Below are 23771 nucleotides of genomic sequence, written 5' to 3'. Positions count from 1 at the left end.
ATGAGGCCTATTCACAAACTGCAATTTTTAGAATGTTTAGTTGTACTAGAGTAGTCCTATTCACATACTAAAAAATGCTAATCACAACCTACATTCAGTGCCCTCTTTGTCTCCTATTGTTTTTTGTGCAATGGTCTCCACCATGTTTGCAGAGATTTGTGCACATGTAGATATACATTTTAGTAATCAATCTGAGACATTAGAGGGAGTGGCTGAGAAATGGGTAGGATCTATACCTATATATATGTGTGTGTATCTGTTGTGCAATGGTCTCCACCATGTTTGCAGAGATTTGTGCACACGTAGATATACATTTTATTAGTAAATCTGAGACTTTAGAGGGAGTGGCTGAGAAAAGGGTAGGATCTATACCTATATATGTGTGTGTGTGTGTATCTGTGTTTACATATATATATATAGTATTTTAAAGATTAACATTTAAATCATATTAAATAAAAAATACTGTTGGAGTGATTATTTTTAAAATAATTTAATAAATATTGTTTGTGAATAAATTAAGTTAATGTGCTGTAACATTTTCTTTCATTTGTTCTAGGTTTATAATAAATGTGTACAAATATTTTACAATAATATTTGACATGAAAATAATAAAGTTACATTTTTTCATATACTTTCAGCGACAGCTCCTCCATTATGGCGTGCGGTAGTCGCCCCGCTACTTTCTCTGAAAACCTCCATTTTATGTTTCTGCTTCTTGCACTGCGAGAAACAGAAACAGTGTCTGGTTGGAGGCGGGCGGGTGAGCGGTCCTGCTCGAGGTTAAGGGAGGGGGAGTGGCTTGCTCACTGTTGTGGGCCCTGACTGTTTGGTCGGCCCTCTGGGGCCGACCAAACCTGTCATGCAGAGTGTGCACTATGCAGCTGACAAAGAGAAAATGGTCTCCCAACCCTACTGGCGCTAGGCTGGGCGCCGGTCAATAGGTTACGGATAATTTCCAGTTTCTGTTTAAAAAAAGGTTTTGCAGGCCTTAAAATACTGCATTTGAGGCCTTGGTGCGAATACAAGGAGGATAGCTGACACAGAGAGCACTGACTGGGCAATTATTAGAGAGGTGTAAACCATCTGGTGTAAACCGCAGGGCACTGCCTGGGAGGCCCGCGAGTACATGGGATGTTAAGAGGGGCGATAATTAGGGCCCATGGCACAACCGGTTTACCCATGAATTGAAACCTCTACTTGTGATCTTTGAAGCTCACTTTACCTAGAGTTGAGAAGAGTTAAATGCACCATGTTTAGAGGGTAGTTCACTTATTGATGGAGGTATTGCCTTTACAGATGGAAGCATCATTACAGGCGCTATCTCCATGGGTCCCAGCGAATACCGCAACCTTTTTCTCATGTTTTGGTCCGATTTCATGGGACAAGTCAATTCAGGAATGCCTCCTGCTGCGAGTGAGTTCGTGTTAAATATTAGTGGAGGGACATAAGTGGAATGCGGGCGAAAAGGAGGTTTGGATGCAATATTTATATGTGGGGGAGAGTAGGTTGGGTCCTTGTACAACAGGGAAGCGCATGTTATTTTGCAAGGGTGGGGGCGGGCAGTGATCAGCCAGGAGTCCCTGGCAAACTTTGAATAAAAACGCTGCTCCATACAAGGAGAGATGGTTTACAGATGAATTTGAAGGAAGGAAACTATGGTTACGAAAGAGAGGTAAGTGGGATACACATGGGTGGATGACCGATTATAGGGCTCTCATTCTTCCTGAACTCAGTGGATTTCATTCCTCCATGGGTGTGAATAGTTATTTTACTCATTCCAAATGTCAGCGAACTCTGACTTCTCGGAAAACAGCGTGCTGCATTTTAGAGCGACCGCTATTAATACAAATCACCTTTTCATCGGATGCCCCTTGGCTTGGGCCTCAAACTCTACAGGATTCCGCATAATTTGTCCCTTCCCTGCCGCATAATTAAGTTGAAGGAAATCAAAAAGAGGGAAGGAAGAGGTGGTGCTAGATGGCACCAGGGTAGGCACGTCCTCCTCTTGTAAAGGTACTGGTAATCAAAAAGGTCCACCTCCGAGAAGGTTAGTGTGTATCCTGTTGTTGGAATACACCAGATGTGTTAAAATACCCCTCACACACCAAAAGGGCCCTTGGTGTCATGCTTCTTCATCGGGGTCTTCCCGCTCGGCTGCCGGACGGGGCAGTGCTGCAACAAGCAACTACGCCGGAGCACCTTTTCAATGTGGGTGCTATGTGAGTGAGTGGGAGTGAGTGTCAGTAGGGTCAGGGGTAATAGAGTTAGTGATGTTAAAAAATACCTGGCCTAGTGGAAGAAACATTTTTTAATAGGCACTGGCTGGTATTGTTAAAAATAGTGATGTCGGAAAGATTAAGCTAGTTAGTGGGCTCACTTTCCTGTGCGGGTCAACATGTTTCGGGGCACCATGCCCCTTCGTCAGGACCGGGGTCAGATCCCCCTGTCACTCACTAACGTTGTTCCACAGTGCGTGTATCTACCATATAATCTAATGTAATTATTTTTATCAATGTGTATTGACATATATTTTACATAAATACACTGCCCTTGCTAATGCTAGTATACTTGGTTGTATGCCTGAAAAACAAGAGCCAGGAATTACAAGTGCGCGGATCCCAAAGCGCTTCGCTCTAAGAACCTGTGAAAAAAGGTGGAAAAGAACTAGCACATATAATACATAAGAATGTTGCTGGCTGTCCCGTGAGAGGTACAAAGTTCATCATTGAATGATTAGCCAAATATTGATATATACGTAATCTCAACTGAAGCAACCACACATTCAACATACACTACAGCGGTGCAGCTAAGGAAAGTATGCGCAAGATAATAGATACATACTTAGCAAGGAGGGGTTCAATGCCCCATGAGCCAAAACTGGACAGAAGGGTAATTGAGGGTCCAGCTGTAAGTGGGGAGTAAATGGGAAGAAAACGAAAAAGAAGAAAATATCTGTTGGTTTCAAATGGCTGCTTGGTTACAGGAGAGAAAAGGGTATAAAAAGCAAATGTGTCTTATGGTCGTCCTAACCGGCTAAGCCGTACTTACTCAACCCCCAGCCTCGTTGTGCTTCCTCCTCTGTCCGTGGCTTCCCTGATTGTGAGGATGTAAGCTGCGGCGGAAGCTTATATAGTGATGTTAATTGCTCTGCTTAATTGATTAATGACTCTCTGGCCGGGACACGTGTGCTCGAAAACACGGGTCACCCAGGAAGGAAAGCGCGGTGGCCATTGCTAGCTGGTCAAATCGGAGTGGAGGCTAGCTGAGGTTACGGTGTTGGTGAAATGCCTGTGTCACTTTGCCCCGCTCGCTCATATATGAATGATCGCAGGGACTGGCAGAAGAAAAACCGAGGCCACAGCGGCGGCTCCGGTCAAGCCGCTCGTTGTCGCGCAATGCGCATGCGCTGTACTTCAAGCGCTGATTGCGTGTTCCGTGGCCGCGCATGCGCAAAAAGCGGGATGACAATTTAATGTTATGGATGAGAACCCTATCCTTATCGAAAAAGAAGATACATGGAAGCCCAGGCGGGCTAGATGTATTTTGTGACAAACAACACCTCAATCATGATCATGTCCTGTATTGTCTGATGTTGGGATGTGATTAACGGTGTTGGGTTGAGGGCAAATCAATGGCATTGATGGAGCTATTAACAGATGATACAGGAGATATGCTCATGGTGTTATTGCAGAACAGCTGTATGTGGTACCAGGGGATGGTACTCTAACTGCTCACTAGTTCAATTAACAGTTAAGTTGGGACCAGGGTATGTCGTCATTAAGGCCTGTATGATGAGTGCCCAGCCTGTGCACCCAGCGTTGTTCCTTCGTTAGAAGGTTCTTATCACTGTTGAAGGCCTCAATGACTGTCCATTTCAGGTCTTGGACACTGTGTCCCATGGTCATATAGTGTGTCGACATTTCTGTGGTTGTTTTTTTGCAGCGTATGTTGCTGCGGTGTTCTCCCATGCAAATTTTGACTGGCCTGCTGGTCATTCCCACATACTCTTTACCACATGGGCAGGTGATTAGATAGACAACGTTGCGACTATTGCAATTAGTGAACAAGCGTTGTTCCCATGTGGTCTGATTAGAGAATGTGATGGTGTGGCTTTTCTGCGTGTACTGGCAGGATACACATGAGCCACATGGATGGTGGCCTCCAACTAGTTTTCCACAGTTCAGAATTCTCCAATGTTTATTTACAATTTTGGTAATGCGGTTGGAGTTGGTGTTGTATGTTGTTACACAGATCGGTCTGCGGTCCGGTTCTTTTTTCTCTGTGTCTTCAAGTAGGGCCTCGCGGTTGTTATTTCTGGGGTAGTTCCTATTTAGTAGTTTGTGTTCTAAATCCACTGCCTGGGATTTAAAGTCATCAATGTTACTGCAATTGCGTCGCAGCCTAAGGAATTGCCCATAGGGTAAATTCTCGCGGAGGTGGCGCGTGGGTTTGAAATGGGTGCTTGTCTCAAGTCGATGGGAAACTTGAGACAAGCACCTATTTCAAACCCACGGCCAAAAACAGCCTGCTACTGTTCGACAGCTTCCACCCGCGCCACCTCCGCAAGAATTTACCCTGTGGGCAATTCCTTAGGCTGCGACGCAATTGCAGTAACATTGATGAATTTAAATCCCAGGCAGTGGATTTAGAACACAAACTACTAAATAGGAACTACCCTCGAAATGTTGTAAAGAAAGGCAAAAAGAGAGCCCGCAATAACAACGCGAGGCCCTACTTGAAGACACAGAGAAAAAAGAACCGGACCGCAGACCGATCTGTGTAACAACATACAACACCAACTCCAACCGCATTACCAAAATTGTAAATAAACATTGGAGAATTCTGAACTGTGGAAAACTAGACCTCCCAAAACCTATGTTCTCACATAGGAGAGGCAAAAACCTAAAAGATTTGTTGGTTCACACCAGACCTAAAAGTATAGGGCCCACTGCACCTACCAGACTTACGTCAGTTGGAGGCCACCATCCATGTGGCTCATGTGCATCCTGCCAGTACACGCTGAAAAGCCACACCATCACATTCTCTAATCAGACCACATGGGAACAACGCTTGTTCACTAAGTGCAATAGTCGCAACGTTGTCTATCTAATCACCTGCCCATGTGGTAAAGAGTATGTGGGAATGACCAGCATACTAGTCAAAATTCGCATGAGAGAACACCGCAGCAACATACGCTGCAAAAAAACCACCACAAAAATGTCGACACACTATATGACCATGGGACACAGTGTCCAAGACCTGAAATGGACAATCATTGAGGCCTTCAATAGTGATAAGAACCTTCTAACGAAGGAACAACGCTGGGTGCACAGGCTGGGCACTCATCATACAGGCCTTAATGACGACATACCCTGGTCCCAACTTAACTGTTAATTGAACTAGTGAGCAGTTAGAGTACCATCCCCTGGTACCACATACAGCTGTTCTGCAATAACACCATGAGCATATCTCCTGTATCGTCTGTTAATAGCTCCATCAATGCCATTGATTTGCCCTCAACCTAACACCGTTAATCACATCCCAACATCAGACAATACAGGCCCGGATCATGATTGAGGTGTTGTTTGTCACAAAATACATCTAGCCCACCTGGGTTTCCATGTATCTTCTTTTTCGATAAGGATAGGGTTCTCATCCATAACATTAAATTGTCATCCCGCTTTTTGCGCATGCGCGGCCACAGAACACTCTCTCCGCGCATGCGCAATCAGCGCTTGAAGTACAGCGCATACGCCTTGCGCGACAACGAGCGGCTTCACCGGAGCCGCCGCTGTGGCCTCGGTTTTTCTTCTGCCAGTCCCCGCGATCATTCATATATGAGCGAGCGGGGCAAAGTGACACAGGCATTTCACCAACACCGTAACCTCAGCTAGCCTCCACTCCGATTTGACCAGCTAGCAATGGCCACCGCGCTTTCCTTCCTGGGTGACCCGTGTTTTCGAGCACACGTGTCCCGGCCAGAGAGTCATTAATCAATTAAGCAGAGCAATTAACATCACTATATAAGCTTCCGCCGCAGCTTCAATCCTCACAATCACGGAAGCCACGGACAGAGGAGGAAGCACAACGAGGTTGGGGGTTGAGTAAGTACGGCTTAGCCGGTTAGGACGACCATAAGACACATTTGCTTTTTATACCCTTTTCTCTCCTGTAACCAAGCAGCCATTTGAAACCAACAGATATTTTCTTCTTTTTCGTTTTCTTCCCATTTACTCCCCACTTACAGCTGGACCCTCAATTACCCTTCTGTCCAGTTTTGGCTCATGGGGCATTGAACCCCTCCTTGCTAAGTATGTATCTATTATCTTGCACATACTTTCCTTAGCTGCACCGCTGTAGTGTATGTTGAATGTGTGGTTGCTTCAGTTGAGATTACGTATATATCAATATTTGGCTAATCATTCAATGATGAACTTTGTACCTCTCACGGGATATCCAGCAACATTCGTATGTGTTATATGTGCTAGTTCTTTTCCACCTTTTTTCACAGGTATCTTAGAGAGAAGCGCTTTAGGATCCGCGCACTTGTAATTCCTGGCTCTTGTTTTTCAGGCATACAACCAAGTATACTAGCATTATCAAGGGCAGTGTATTTATATAAAATATATGTCAATACACATTGATAAAAATAATTACATTAGATTATATGGTAGATACACGCACTGTGGAACAACATTAGTGAGTGACAGGGGGATCTGACCCCGGTCCTGACGAAGGGGCATGGTGCCCCGAAACATGTTGACCCGCACAGGAAAGTGAGCCCACTAACTAGCTTAATCTTTCCGACATCACTATTTTTAACAATACCAGCCAGTGCCTATTAAAAAAAATTTCTTCCACTAGGTCAGGTATTTTTTAACATCACTAACTCTATCACCCCTGACCCTACTGACACTCACTCCCACTCACTCACATAGCATCCACATTGAAAAGGTGCTCCGGCGTAGTCGCTTGTTGCAGCAATGCCCCGTCCGGCAGTCGAGCGGGAAGACCCCGATGGTGAAGCATGACACCAAGGGACCTTTTGGTGTGTGAGGGGTATTTTAACACATCTGGTGTATTCCAACAACAACAGGATACACACTAACCTTCTCGGAGGTGGACCTTTTTGATTACCAACATAATTAAGTTGACCCTGATTATACATTGCGTCACACGTTACTACGTAAAGCTGTTGATTCTGAGGCCACGTGCATGTCTTCCCTGGCCCTTGTGGTGGATTCTTGAAATTGTTATTTGTGAATTTTATATCTATGTAATACAAGTGTATGAATGTGTAAGTACTTTATAAATATGTGGTTTGACTACATGCACACCTCCCTATTCATTTACAAGAGACTTGGTTCGAAAGTTGCCCTGTAATAGGTTTAACATTTAATTGTGCTTTCACTGTAGTCACGGTCTGTAATGTGGACTTCCTGCTATGTAACGTTGTCACCTAAAACAGATTCAGAATGTTGTAATGAAGTCACTGTTGCACTTCCTATTTTTTATGGCATTTTTTGCATGAAAACAGAAAATTTATTTAAGGAAATAGTGTCATCATATTGATGTACAGCACTGCACAGTCAATGAATGTATTTATTTTATAGTTAAAACCATTACAAGTGTATCAGTGTGTTAAAAAGTTAGTATGGGCAAATGATAACATCAGCATACGCAAAGATTGTCCTCTATAGCTCATAAAAATTGGCAATTTCTTAAATGATAAATAATTCAATCATATTGCTTTATTAACCCTTCTGCTTCCTCAAATTTGCTTGAAAATGCACCATTTATCCACTCTTTTTCCAAAATTTTCTCAGGGGAGAACCTACCCGAACACCCCTTAGGTTATTAGTGCTTGCTCGCTACGTTCACCGTAGTGCAGAAGGCAATAATTTTACTCTCACCACTTTCAAATGTCACCAGCCGCCACTGTATACTTTACCATAGAAGGATCTTCCACCCTGCCAGTCGAAACCTCCGCCTATGTGTGAAAAGTTTTTAGTAATAACTTTATACCTGTATAAAGTGACCGTCCTGCATCCATCTGCAGAGGTCGCTCCCACCACGCTCCTCACCAAGCCTCCTGCGGTATCGTTGCTTGCACCCACGCTTGTGCCTACGCTTGCCTGCACTTTGTATTTCAGCCTAACGCTAGCGCTATTGTGCCTGCGCTTGATTAGTTGTATTTCAGCCTAACGCTAGCTCTATTGTGCCTGCGCTTGATTAGTTGTATTTCAGCCTAACGCTAGCGCTATTGTGCCTGCGCTTGATTAGCATTGTTGTTGTGTGCTAGGACTGTATCCTCGTTTGGTGCGCTAGTTGCATATTTGCTGCCTTGGCTGTTTTCTGTACCGACTAGACCGGCGACCCTGCCCACCCCAGCCCCTTCGTCCTCACTTCCGCTTTGCCTGCCATCTTGTTGTTGTTGTTTTGTCCCAGCCTGCAGCTCCACCCCGCATCCCGCCTCCCAGCTGACCACCCCTCCCACAACAGAGTAGAGAATCGTATCGCCCAAGGAAGCGCTGTGACCGTCCTGCATCCATCTGCAGAGGTCGCTCCCACCACGCTCCTCACCAAGCCTCCTGCGGTATCGTTGCTTGCACCCACCCTTGTGCCTACGCGTGCCTGCACTTTGTATTTCAGCCTAACGCTAGCGCTATTGTGCCTGCGCTTGATTAGTTGTATTTCAGCCTAACGCTAGCGCTATTGTGCCTGCGCTTGATTAGTTGTATTTCAGCCTAACGCTAGCGCTATTGTGCCTGCGCTTGATTAGCATTGTTGTTGTGTGCTAGGACTGTATCCTCGTTTGGTGCGCTAGTTGCATATTTGCTGCCTTGGCTGTTTTCTGTACCGACTAGACCGGCGACCCTGCCCACCCCAGCCCCGTCGTCCTCACTTCCGCTTTGCCTGCCATCTGGTTATTGTTGTTTTGTCCCAGCCTGCAGCTCCACCCCGCATCCCACCTCCCAGCTGACCACCCCTCGCCCCGCCCCCTCCACTAACTACTTATGGTAGATCTTCTAACGTGCAGCGTCCACGCGCAGCGACCGTGCCCCAGTTGCGCCGAAGGTGCGCCAAAGGTAAGCCCGTCTACGCCCGTCCACGCCAAGCCCGCGCCCAGCGCCATACCCCCTGGCTCCCGTACCACCCACCCCACCCGCTTCACCTATGACGCCACCACCCTCTTAGCCCTAAACCCCGGCCGTCTCCCCAATTGCGTCCAAGCCGCTCCTGGACACATCCATGGACCCTTCTCTTGCAACTCCTGCAAGTTCGACGGCACCAAGAACAACTCCTCATCCTCGGACACAAAACAGTTCTCTGACACAAACCACCTAAATTGCATCCTGCTCAACACCCGCTCGGTCCACAGGCACGCCGTCGACCTCTGGAATCTACTTGACACCATCTCTCCAGACGTCGCCTTCCTAACAGAAACATGGATGAACGCCACATCAGCCCCAGACATCACCATTGCCATCCCGGAAGGTTACAAGATCATCCGTAAGGATCGCACCGGCCAAACAGGAGGAGGCATCGCTATCGTCCATAAGAAATCCATCCGCATCTCGACCAGCTCAGACGTCAATCTCGCTAACACAGAACACCTTCACTTCCAGATCCACATCGACCCCAAGACCACACTCAGAGGCACCCTCCTCTACAGGCCACCAGGACCCCGTGCACAATTCAGTGAAGACATCACAGACTTTATCACCCCACACGCCCTCCCCTCCGAGGATTACATTCTTTTGGGAGACCTCAACTTTCACCTGGATAAGAACAACGACCGCAACGCCACCACCCTTCTGGACAATCTCGCCAACCTCGGACTCAAATAACTTGTGACTACCCCCACCCACACTGCAGGTCACACACTCGACCCTATCTTCACCTCCAGCAAACATGTATCCTTCAGCCACACCACAGCTCTCCTTTGGACGGACCACAGCTGCGTTCACTTTACCTACAATAAGACCACAACCCACAACCATCCTCAACCCACTCTGCGAAGGAACTGGAACAAAATCACCATCGACCAGATCACCTCATCGCTTCTTCAAAACCCCCCTGCCCACTCCTCAAACCCCGACCAAGCAGCCATTAACCTCACCCAATGGCTATCCAACAGCGCCGACATCCTAGCACCGCTGAAAAAATGTCAAATCAAATTAGGCAGCAAAAAAGCCTCCTGGTTCAACGATGATCTTAAGAAATCTAAGAAACTCTGTCGCTCCCTTGAGAAGGCCTGGAAAAAAGACCCTAACACCAGCACCAAGGACGCCTTCAAAAACGCCACCGGTATACACCACCAACTGATCCGGACTGCCAAGAAAGCCGCTTTCAAGGACCGACTAGATAACAACGCCCACAACAGCAAGGAATTATTCAACATCGTCAAGGAATTTTCCAACCCTTCAGCCAACTCCAACGACATCACCCCCTCCCGAGCCCTCTGCAACTCCCTAGCCTCATTCTTCCACAACAAGATCGCAGACATCCACAACAGCTTCGACAACCGACCCGAAGACAAACCCACCCAACCCTCGGCAGAACCTCCACCCCCCTTGAACATCCTCAATGACTGGAACCCAATCTCCACTGAGGACACCATCCGTTTGATGAACTCTATCCACTCAGGATCCCCCACAGACCCATGCCCTCACCACATCTTCAACAAAGCAGACTCCACCATAGCACCGCACCTCCGAGACGTCATCAACTGCTCCCTCAACTCCGCCACCTTCCCGGAAAGCTGGAAACACGCCGAACTCAGCGCCCTTCTGAAAAAACCCACAGCTGACCCCACCAAACTCAAAAACTACCGCCCCATCTCGCTCCTTCCTTTCCCGGCGAAAGTCATCGAGAAAGCTGTCAACAATCAGCTCGCCGCCTTCCTTGAAACCAACAAATCCCTCGACTCACAGTCCGGATTCCGAGCAAAACACAGCACTGAGACCGCACTCATCGCAGCTACAGATGACATTCGTACTCTACTGGACAATGGAGACGCAGTCGCCCTCATCCTCCTTGACCTCTCCGCAGCCTTCGACACAGTCTGTCATAGCACCCTGCTACAACGCCTCAGCAACATCGGAATCCAAGGAAAAGCACTGGAATGGATCACCTCATTCCTTACCGGAAGAACTCAGAGAGTCCGCCTTCCTCCATTCAAATCAGAGGCCACTGAAGTCATTTGCGGCGTGCCACAAGGATCTTCACTCAGCCCCACCCTCTTCAACGTATACATGAGCCCCCTCGCGACCATCGCACGCCAACACAACCTCAACATCATCTCCTACGCTGATGACACTCAACTGATCCTCTCACTCACCAAAGACCCGAACACCGCCAAAACCAACCTACATGAAGGAATGAAAGAAGTAGCCGAGTGGATGAAGCACAGCCGTCTGAAACTGAACTCAGACAAAACAGAAGTCCTTATCTTAGGTACCTCCCCCTCCGCCTGGGATGACTCTTGGTGGCCAGAGGCCCTTGGAAAAGCACCCATCCCGACGGACCACGCACGGAACTTGGGCGTCATCCTGGACTCCTCACTCTCGATGAACAGACAAGTCAACGCCGTTTCATCATCTTGCTTCAACATTCTTCGCATGCTCAAAAAAACATTTCGCTGGATTCCCACCGAAACTAGAAAAACGGTCACCCACGCACTGGTCACGAGCCGTCTGGACTACGGAAACACCCTTTACGCCGGTACCACCGCAAAAAATCAGAAAAAACTCCAACGCATCCAGAACGCATCAGCCAGACTCATACTAGACATCCCGCGTAAAGACCACATCTCTAGTCACCTGAAAAACCTCCACTGGCTCCCCGTTAATAAGAGGATAACATTCCGCCTCCTAACCCACGCTCACAAAGCACTTTACGAACTTGGACCCGAATGCCTCAACACACGACTTTCCTTCTACACCCCCTCCCGCCAGCTACGCTCCTCCAACCAAGCCCTTGCTGTTGTACCTCGCATCAACAAAACCACCATGGGAGGAAGATCCTTCTCCTACCTAGCAGCCAAAACCTGGAACTCACTTCCCACTCACCTTCGCCTCACTCAAAACCACCCAGCATTCAGAAAGCAACTTAAAACTTGGATTTTCGACCAATAATTCCCCACCCTTCTTCAAGCGCCTTGAGACCCTCTGGGTATGTAGCGTGCTATATAAATTTTCTGACTTGACTTGACTAAGTTTGTGCCCATTCCCCGGTTTCTGGGGGTGAGACAGGTTTGTCTGCATCTCGAATGCAGCTTTACACACCAAAATGATGACTAGCAAAAGGCAGTAAAGTTATTCCTAAGTGTAAGAATAAATTTACTTGTGAGTAAATCTAAAAATTTAAATTTACCCTTGTGAATAGGCACCCATATATTTTAGCAGTAGTGTTGCCAGTCAATTCACGTTACAGGGACACCTTACTTACAGGCCTGTATTTTTATTTCACTCATCACTGTTTTGTGACAGTTGTAGCCTTAGCAGGGTGCAATTGAAACTAAAGCCTGTGACACCGAAATTTGTGTCCCAACGATCAAGTAGTCAGAGTTATTCATTAAGTTATATCCATTGTTTATGCCAATAGGTCTAGCTTTAACGTGCAAATGTGGGCATGCACAAATGCCTAAAGATTGTGGGTGCGTTGCCTGCAATCACCCTTTCTCTTCCTAGTCCTCTTAAGTCTGTGCTCTGTTGTTTGCTTCCCAGGCTTTCGATACTGCCTGTTTCACAGAGGCACAGCACAAATAGTTTGAACATTTGTGTTAGCACAATAAAGTTAGACCTACTGGCTTTCCCAATGCTTGCTTATTGTTCTCATCTTTTTCCTGCGTCTAAGGTTGAACTGCTTAGCTTCCTCGTCTGCCTGTTTTTAATTGGTATTTTGGGGTTTTCAGCAGCCAGCTGAGGCATGAAGGGAAGAGTCGGGGAATCATTTATACAGAGGCAGGGGAATTCTGCCTGAGGTTATAAAAGAAAAAGGACCTCCACCAGCCACCGCTTCTAATTGCTTAGCAGATTGTACTTCACAGTACAATGCAGAATATAGAGAAAATCCATTACAACAGGACTTGAGCATCAAAGCTTTTCCCGAGGAATTAGGAGGAAGGAGGCTTATCTACTAGACCGTAGCATTGGCAGCTTTCTTTGCAATGCCTTCTTGACCTCAACCTGTAATCTGCTTCGTTTTAATAGGGGTTCTGTATGTGTGTTCTTTTGTTTTGGTTTTCTTTCTGGGCATCCTCTGGAACACAGGCTACGCCTACAGGACAGAATTTGGACATTGTGATCTGTTGTGTGAATGGAATTATAATCTTCCATTTCCATCCATTGCAATTTCAGCCATTTCTACATCATAAGCAGACAATCAGCAAATGCATGCTTGATGGTGACGGTATTACTGTCAGCTGACTCACATGGTTGATGTTCTGCTTCTTCACTGAAATTAGCTTATTCCCCTCGGTGCTATAGAATCTGTGAAGTTTGAACAGTTGAAGGAAACTGTCCAGAGATGGTAGAAATTGTTCGAGTAGAGTAGAGGCAACCTTACAATATAGGAAGAATTTGACAGCTCAGGGGATGAGTTGAAGAAATTAGCAATGAATCTGCTGTAAATTATGACAATAGACGATATAATTAAAGACCATTGTGAATCATTTTCTTTAGGAAATAGCATGTTTACCTATCGGATTGCATCAGTAAATGTTGTTGTCTTTGGTGCACCAAGCCGATGCTCTTTGGCATATCTGCATTATGCTGCTGTTCTGCTAGATGACCTGATTGACCCATTGTGCAATCATAATCTTTGCCAATATGTGTTATCCACCTTTAATGTTTCCTCCATCCCTACCACATTTCCAGAAGCCTCAGCTATGTGGCTTCTTAATGGAATATAAGGTTGATTGTGTGATAAACTGAAACAAACTGACCATGGTTTATATATCCATTTGCCTTTCTATTCTCCCTGAAAAGTTTTTTTTCTTCTGGATTTGCTCCAGTAGAGGTACGTGGCAATGTTAGCGCATACATGACAGCCTATGAACTTTATGAATTGTTATAGAAATTGTGGCAGCCTTTTATCCATGACTAACATTTGATGTTATTGTACATTCAAATATTTGTTTCTTAAGGTGCTCTTGTTAAAGTAAACCTTTGTTTTCATTAAAAAAAAAGATTATGGTTCTGAAAGTGAAAATGTAGGATTGAAAATTATTGGGTTCATTCTAATAACTGAAGAGGATTTGAGGTGCGTTTTTTAAGGTTGTAATACTGGAAATGTTGCCAGATTTCTGGTATCAGATCGCTGGATATGCTGGAACCCATATAGCTCTAGTGAATTCAGTTGCATATATGAGGGTCCCACACCGGTGGAAGGGAATCCTGTGCTCCTCCCCCGCCTCCCTCCTTTGTATCTCTGCCTTCTACACTTTGGCAACAACTTCTTCCTCCCTAACTCAAGAGTAACCAAATACAGACCACCACAGATATGGGGAGGAAATAAAATTATTTCCAGTACATGTAGTGCCTGTAGCCTATTTGTAAGTACAGCTCGCTTTTTACTGGGTTCAGGCGTTTTTATGCTGGAGCCCTTAGGTAGGTTAAAACAGCAGGGGCATAATCCAAGCCTATCATTCCGTCCACAAGTTTCATTCTTCCACAAGCAATCTACGCATTTCATAAGAAAGTATATCCCATAAACACTGCTATTCACATGACTACCTATTTTCTGTCGATGGTCGAGTGTATGTGCACGTGTAATGAGATGTGTAAACCATTTGAGATAAGAATTTATATATGTTAGACTAGTTAAGGGTTTTGGAACCTTTCTCCGGTCACTTGGAATAACCTATAGCGGATAATTAGCACGTTAATTTAGCCAAATGAACCAAGGGGGAAACGGCATTAACAACACAGTAGGAACCACACATGCTGTTACAACACTTCCTTTACCATGCATATTCCATTACCACACATGCCTTAACAACGGTTTTTGTGGTAAAGGCGCTTATGACAAATGCGTGGTAAAGGCAGTCAGCACTGTAGACTTGGAACAAATGGGCGGGTTGGGAGGTGTTCGACTTACTGCCCAGATTTCCTGCTTCCTTTCGTTCCTGCCTGCGACTTGGTAAGTCGTTTTTTGAGCAAGGTTGGGGTCGAGGTAGTTTTTAGGGCTGGGGGACGGTTTTAGGGCTGCGGGCCAGGGCCTGGAATTTTTAAGGGTTATGGTCGGGGTTGATTTAAGGGCTGGGGTCCATACTTTAGGGATCAGGGCAGGGGGCTTGGATGTAACCTTTACCACGCATATGCCTTTACCAATCATGCCTTTACAACAAAATTTGTAGTAAGGGTACGCGTGGCAAAGATGCGGTCATGGTAACGAACGCGTTGTTCAGGCTGGCGAACTAATCGCATGTGTGGTTCCGTCATACAACTGAACCAAAGAGGATTCTTGGGGATCATTAACTCCAAGCCCATGAGGTGCTCAAAGGATTTGTATCTCAATGTTCCAGTTGCAGAAACAATTGCATGCAGAATGTAAAGCTGGTGCAGAACTCTGTAGATAGCTCCTCCTTAATACGCACAAGTTACACCATAGCGAATCTCAACCACACATAACATACATCCAATTACGCTTTTACAGAGAGATGATTTGGTTAAAAATGACCAATTCTGGGTAGAGTAAGGCTTCTTAGGACATGGATAGCTCGGATTCGAATGTGCTAGAAGTAGTTCAATTAAAAAAGTGAATATAGAGAGTAATATGGTAAACTTTGCAAGGAGTCACACTAAATGTCAGAGGGGCCTGTGAAAGGTCCCAAGTTTGTTTTGTATGGGGAGCTTACTCGTCCCTTACTCGGGGCATAGAATGTGTATTGGACACATAGTAGTCTCCATACAGAAGAGGAATCTCTCAAGTTGAATACACACCTCCTTTTCTTCATAGTGTATTTTTGTAGCTTTTGATGTACCGGTGTGTACGTTTTACTAATGGTTTACTGTCACTCCTCATTCATTAGTCATAATGTCTTGGTGTGCGCAAACCCTTCCATTGCTCCAGCGAATTCAACATTTTCCTCCTTCCACACCCGCCTTGCATTTGCTGATGGTATAGTGAAAGTAATAATAGGGGTCTCATTGTGTTACATGCTAAGCATGTGTCTGAATTTAAAAGCAGGTTGTTAAAAGGCTGCAGCTGATAATATTTTGTCCTTCTATACTATTCATTAATGTCTCCTCTTCTCTTTTTTCGAGCGAGCACTGAACACTTTTCTCTTTAGTCAGTGCTTTTCGTCCCTTGAGAAGTTATCATCAGTCTCTGGGGCCTAATTAGATATTTCACTCTGCCAAACAAGTGTAGCGTGATAAGTTATTTTTTCTTTTACTGTCAAGTTGTTGACTTAGTGTGTACATTGTTGTGCTGGCCTTTGAGTAGCAGTGTTGAGGCTTGCACTGAAAGTAAACAAAGAGTTGGACTATTGAGGGGACAAAATGTCATAAACAGGAACCCAGCCCTCTAGGAACACATCAGAATTATATTACTCTACAACTCTAAATTCCACTGCCAAATTCTGACTCCTTTAAGTGGGTCTCCGGGCAGTGTGGATCCTGCAAGAGGACAAAAGTAATGCTATCCTGCGGTGCAGAATATGTTATGGATTAGTGGCTGATATATGCTGATTAAAGAAAGTCGGTAAGTGCAAAGAAAATATGCTCCCGTTTTTGCATGAACAACGGGGTCTGTGACTGTTTTATATTTTCTGCTGTCTCAAGTGATGTGCGTAGTTTTGTCATGTTTAACCTCAGCTTGGAGTTGTTCACTAGTGAGTTTCTAGGGTGCATTTCGTGTTTAGGGAATCAGGGCTGTTTTTGAGAGAACAACAAGGAACAAGAAACACTTTTGACTAAGGCTATGTTCCTGGGCTCTATAAATGAGCCCTGGCCTGATTCACCACTGCCTTTTCTGCCATAAACTTCAGTTTACAGGTGAAATAGTTTCATTTACGCCTGATAGGAATTTACAAAATGAGTCTTGTCTGTTGTAAATCATCGTTTTATTACTACGTAATTATCTGCCAGTAATTATTAGAATTAAACATTAGTTAACCTCATTTAAGGGGTGAGGAGAGGGTGTAACAGCGTGTGCGTTCCCTTTAACGGTGCTTCATTTGTAATACATAACTTGAGCGCTTTGCTCAGACACCTGCGACAGATGCACTTAAAAGTCGGCGCACCTAATGCCAAAGTTAATAGTCTCAAATCCACCTCATGTCTCAGTAACTCACTACCAGACACCCCTGGCGCTTTATCTAACTATTGGAGGTTACTCATTTCTCCCTTTGTCACGGTTTTTCCATCGTTCTCTTAATATGTCTTTCTGATGTGTGTGTCTTCCCCCTCTTGCTTATGGTAAGGAAAAATAAGTGCCGGTACCCAAACATAAGTGGTGGTGGCCCCCACGGGCTCAAATTAACCACTGCCTTTCAAGTGTGTCATCCAGGGTTGGATTGGGAATGAAAATCGGCCCGGGCACACAAAAAAGAAATCGGCCCACATTTGCATAAACACTCCTCATATCACTGCATTGTGTAATCTTATAAAAAAACTTTAGAGTGGGGGGGTGTAATAAAATGCACGCGTTAGTTTACACTGGTGAAACAAGTGAGGCCACTTCTACTCAGGCCCCCTGCCCCCGCTCAGTATGTACAGACATTAATGGGCCAGCCCGAGAGACAAAGGGAGTGATACCTGTGCTAAACGGAGGTAATGAGCGCCCATCCGCCTCTGGAAAGACCACTCAGACTCCCACTGGGCCGCTGACTGTATCAGAACAGAGTCAGCGCCCAAATAGCCCCCCAGACTGCTAAACAAAACAGCCCACAGTAGCCATCGGACACCGGCCCCTCGGGCATTGCCCGAATTCCCGCATTACCAATCTGACGCTGGTGTCATCTACCATAAACTTGTGGGTTTGTGGCAATTCCCAATTATAAGTGGGATACTTTTGCATCGGGAATTGGTTGGAGAAAAGAACAGAAGTAACTCCCCTTCCAGGATGGGAAGGAGAATGGCTTAGGAGGAGGAGGGTATGCTCCACAGAGGAAAATGTTTTACTGGTAGAGGAAAAAAAAAAGATGTTTGCTTATCCGCTGATTTTCCCCACTGCTTAAATGCACACTATGCACCATTATTTATTGGAGAAACGGGAGCCCGTGTAGTATGTCACATTTGGCTGGGGCAGCTTTCCAGGCACACAGCTGGTAATGTAGTGTAGTTCCTATTTTCCCAATAGGCCCTGCGCATTGGAATAACATAAACAGTAGTATCGACGTAGAAGTGCGGATCTTCCAGGTCTCTACTGTTTTCCAACAACCGTGCAACATGACAACTTTGCTCCTCAGATCAAGAGTCAATCTCTAGGGTCGTGTAAAACAATAGACAGTTATTTTACTCAGTCAGGTTGGTGCAGATTACTTTCACAATATGTAGAGAATAGAGAGACGGGCGTTGTCAATAAAGGGTAACATTTATTGAACAGTCTTTCTTCTCGTACAAGAGAAATGAATTGCCACAATTGCAAGACTTGTTATTATAAAAAGTACGTACAGTAAGATAAGTATTGCAAAATAATACTGTAAAACCATTGATATGGTTTCTTAGCCATACAATGGTTTAAAATGAATAAAACATATATACATTCATATATACATTAGGCTAAAATACTCAACTGGTGCTTCTAACTACGCCTACCCCAGTGTACCTGACCTAAGCCTAATACTTGGGAGGGGAGTAAGTAAGTAGCTTTAAGTTAAGTTGGTTTTGCCAAGGTTTGCTTCAAGAATTCTCTCTAAGGGTTTAGTCAACACCATACCTCTGGAATAGAATGATGGAGGTCTGGTATCTCCTTCAGGGGGTCGATATCCCAGTCACCCGCAAGGGTAGACTAGAAACGCCGGAGCTGGATTTCTCTGCAGGAGAAAGACAGCGTCTCTTCTCAGCGCGTCGAGGAGGAGGAGGAGGGGCAGCGTCCGCGGGCAGCTTGCATCTGCTGGGCTCTTGCAGGGGACGGCTGTTCAGCTCCTAAGTTCACCACACCATCGTTCGCTAGTTAGCAGCGATAGCAGTAGCGATAGCAGCTATGGTATCATCAGCATGACAGCTTCTTCAGCAGCAGCGAGATAGCTGGCAGCATCAGCTTCAGCGATGGCATTAGCGTAAACAGCAGCAACATCAGCAACACAGCGTTTGCTTAAGGCAACGTTGGTAATATTTATACCTGAAAGGTGCCTTGTTTGACGTACGTTTTTGGACATAAGACGTCAATAAAGATGTCACTAGGAAGTGATCGTCTATCAGTGCTCATTAGAGTTCTATTACTAATCAAAACACAGCAAGCGGGGATTTCCAGGTTGCTGAGTTTTTATCTTGTTGAAGAACTCGGGGTGTTAATCTAGGAATCTCAGATAGTAACTTCTGCTATGTCATTGCACTAATTGGTTGCAAAGGAAGTGGCAGAGAAAGCTATTCTGGAATGTGGCTCTGTTCGTGTGAGGCCAGAGACGAGTTTCTGAATATTGCACTTGAACGGTTATGCCAATATAGGGAATAAATGGATTTATAGCCGAATAGGGGCATAAGGTCACAGTATCGATCAGGGTCCTAGATTAGCACGCAACAGTAACATTTTGTAAATTACAGAAAAGTTTAAAAGTATGTTCAAGCTAAGTTCTAAATATTTACATGTTCTTTTTCCCCCCTTTTGTAGTTTGGGTTCCCTGTTCTTAGTTAACATTAGCCATGCTGCCTAGCTGTATATTTTTTATACATAGTTCCTTGTTCTTGGATGCTATGTGTAAGAAATTGGGTTAATGGTTGAGGCGGCATAAACCAACCTCAAGCAATAACCACGATCCTTGTTTGGGTGAACCACACAAGTCACTAAATTAACCTGTGATTAACTCTCTGGTAGCTTGGCACAAAAGCAGCAAAGGCTTATCTTAGAGACAATGTATAAAGTATTTATGCAGCATACCAATAGTAATAAAGTGAAAACACAACACAAAAAGAAAATCCCACACCAATTTAGAAAATAGTAAATGTAAATAAATAAAATGATACAAGACCGAAAAAAAAATCCAATCTCCAGAACCCAGGATATGCAATTGCAAAGGGTTAGATAAGTGTAGTGCCTAAAAGCACAAAACGCTACTTTGTAATTGTAATCAGGTATCCCTTTGTTATTTGATGGGAGAGAGGGCTTGCAATAGTGGGAAATAAATTTAGTAGTTTCACTACCAGGACGTGTAAAACTTAAGAAAACAAGTCCTACTTTTCAAATACAATGCACTCTGCCATATAGTCCTTTAGAGCCTTCCTTAGGGATGACCTCTGTGTGTAAAAAGAGATGGTATAGGCCTGGCAAAAAGTTTATTTTGTCAGGTCAAAATGCCAGTTTTCAAACTGCACTGCAGGATGCAATGACAGACCCGAGATGTGTTTTCAAGTGCTACTTTAGTGGGTGGCACAATGCGTGATAGGCCCACTAGTGACATTTTATTTACAGTCCCTGGGCACATATAGTACAACTTCACTAGGGACTTGGAAGTAATTTAAATTTGTCAATAAGGTGTAGGCTAACTTTACTGTGTTTTAGGGAGAATGAACAAGCAGTGGTTAGCAGTTGTAAAGTGCGCACAGAGTCCTAATGCCAATAAAAACCTATTTTAGAAAACAGGAGGGTGGAAGGCAAAAACTACAGTCCCTGCAGAGAGGGTCAAGTCCAACACTATGTATGTATGAATACCTTAGGGGTTGGATCACTGCCCCAAAGGTGCTAGTACCTTCTCCCTTTTTGTGCCCTTTTTGTGTGTATCACAGTTCTATTTACCCTGTTTTGCCAACCTTTGGATCACTTCCCATTCTTCATAGAAGTTCCTGCATTGATTGGCAATATATTTTGTATACTGTTCCATGCTTTTTCTTTGTTTCTGACCCCTAGCATTTACCACAGTAAGCTTTGACTTCCCACCTTCACCACTCCTAGGTTCAAGTGCCCAACCCAAAGAGAGTGTTGTGTTGTATTGGATTGGATTGTAATTGCAATTATATAGCCCTTACTGCCCCTGACGAGGGGTCGAAGTGCTTTTTAGGCGAGTAGCACGCTACTCCAAAACCCATAAAGAATTAGTGGTGAATTAGTATAGTGAAATATGAAATTAATTTGAGTGGTGGACATGTTAGTCTGTTATTTGTATTGAAAAGGATAATGGAGGGATGTTTTGGAGCTCATAGCAGTAGGAGGCATGGGATAAGTTAAAGGGAGGTGGAGGGGGAAGAGTCGGAAGGAAGGGTGTAGAAAGGCTTGTTATGGAGGATCGGAATAGTAAAAGAGGTATGGGGGTAGAGTAGGGAAGAGTCTAGAAAGGGTTATTTTGAGGATCACAGTAAAGGTATGGGCTTGGAATGAATGAGAGTGGAGGTAGAAGATATATTGATAGAGGTATAGGGTGAGAAATAGGGTAGTGCATTGGAAAGAGTAGTAGAAAGAGGTTTAAATAAACTCCGGCTTTCAAAGGTTGTTGTACTTTAAATTAATTGTATTTATTTATATATTTTTTGTAATTCAATAGTGAGGCGATTGTAAATAGTTATGATGAAAAATGTAGTTCTTTATGCAGTCACTTATATTATTGTTAAAAATATAATGTTAAAAATATAGATTGATGTATACATTTGTTAAGTAGAACTAATGAATAACTATTTTTTTTAAATCAATTATTCTACACGTTTATACAAAGCAATACACATATATAGGTACATATCTATAGTCCAAATAAATGCTTATATACAGAGGGCTATGCGATTATCCTGTTGGAGCGCACATGCACTACTGATGAAGGATAGTACCCACCACAGTTACTACCCAGTGTCCACAGCTTGCCCAGGGACCGAAGGAGCCAGCCTTAGAGCTTGCTGCTCAGTTGATAAGGTGAGTGGCAAATATTCTGAATCTGGGGTTAAGTAAATTGTTTTAGCCCCTAAGCCTACAGGGCAGACCCATCAGTGAAAGTTGAACAGTATTAGTTGACTTGAAAGAAGACGTGTTGGTCATTTAATTGCACGCTGTTCTATCAGTGAAGTTTCGGAGTGGTCTATAAGAGATGTAAAAATAGAAGAACTTTTAAGCGAATCGCCTATTTTTGACTTAAAATGAGAAAATTGCAACTGCTTCCGAAACCTCGAGTTCAGAAGTCTTCAGGGATGATCCTTTAGCAAATAATTGTTGCTAAAAATGAATTACCATGAACGTCATGCACATTAAAGAACTCCAAGCAGGTGACTCCTTTCATGAGTAGCAATCCCAGGTGATAATTACATAGAGCATAAGTACCGACCCCAGTGGACGCAGTATTGATCGGCTGTACAATAAAACAATTACGGTATTTGTCCCTCGCAATGAGGGCCTGCGAATTATTGGCACATTTTCTCTGTTCCGAAGTGTGCAATATCAGGATGCACATCATGTTTTTTACAGTTTTAATAGTCGAAATTCTCGAAAATTCCTGCAGGCTGTGCAAACCAGGGATGAAAGAGATCCCATTCCTAATAAATAGTGCCCTACCAGAGCCACACCTTCATACTGTAATGCTAGGAGCGCGACAATTAGCATATTTGTGATTTGAGAAACTGGGGAGCGTATTCTGCTGCCTGGTGTCTTTGGACTCATCTTGGTGAATCCTCCCACATTGGATTCCTATAGGTAAATATGTTCCAATCGAGATCAGGGTTCGAAAATACTTTGGTTTCAAGAATGCGTACAAGAAAACATCAGCTGTACGTGTTGGTCAATGTATGTTTCTGGTGAAACAAAGAAAGTGTGTGTACTCACGTTGTGAAGGCCAGTTATTGAAGCAAGGCTGTATGGGACGTTTGAGGCTACCGTGTACTCACAAGCCAAAGAAAGCAAAAACCTTGCACCGCATCTAATGGCTTTTAAGTGCACAAGGTTTAAAGGACGATAAAAGAGGGCTTTGTTCGGTGCTTCTAGTGACCTCGTTGACATTGCTTCTCTTTTCCGACACTGCTTTCCCAAACTTTCAGCTCCATAAACTTTGGCGTCTGCGGCTAGATTGCCGCATTGACCTCTGCGATTTGCCTTAAGAGGGGTTCCTGGTCCTGAGATGTCCCTGGTGGTTACCGTGTTTCATGGCTCGAGCACTCTGTTTTACAGATGGCTGAAGAGTGCAGATCAGTGCCTTTGCACTATTGATTGCAAGCAGTAATGGCAGAAAGTGCAGTGTGGTGCAGTCCTGGCCGTCTGGCTCAGCTTTCACTCCTCCAAGAATAGAGGTTGGCACAGCAGTTTTACTTTTAAAAGAAGGGAGTTGTGGAACCTTGCGCCTCCCATCCCCCACACAGCTCTAAAAAAAATAAAATTTAAAAAAAGAAGTTGCCACCACAGTCAGACGTCTTACAGTGATATTTCTGTGACCTGTCCTATTTAATGCCCTGAAAATGGTGTATGAGTGTTAGTGAATGCAGATGTCTAAATATAAACATTAAATGCCACTTAACTATTTTTTAAGGAAAAATATATTTCTGTTTTCTGCAAAACTCATTTTTTCAATGAATAAAACCAATTCTCGATTAGATTGTTCATGCTCGCCGATGCAATTTGTGATATTTTTATCTTTTCGATTTCTTCCAAATAAAAGGGAATTCACACTTTTCTGCTTACCTAATGGAATCCGT

General features: G+C 44.4%; 1 protein-coding gene across 9 annotated transcripts in view; it reads left to right on the top strand.

Moving 5' to 3' along the window:
• KCNAB2 (potassium voltage-gated channel subfamily A regulatory beta subunit 2) overlaps window positions 1-23771 on the top strand; it is a 1185210-nt gene that overhangs the window by 901170 nt on the left and 260269 nt on the right. The window lies entirely within an intron of this gene.

Source organism: Lissotriton vulgaris, chromosome 5, assembly GCF_964263255.1.
Source record: "Lissotriton vulgaris chromosome 5, aLisVul1.2, whole genome shotgun sequence".
In the NCBI taxonomy this organism is placed as follows: Eukaryota; Metazoa; Chordata; class Amphibia; order Caudata; family Salamandridae; genus Lissotriton; species Lissotriton vulgaris.
This window is presented reverse-complemented; position numbering and strand designations above follow the sequence as displayed.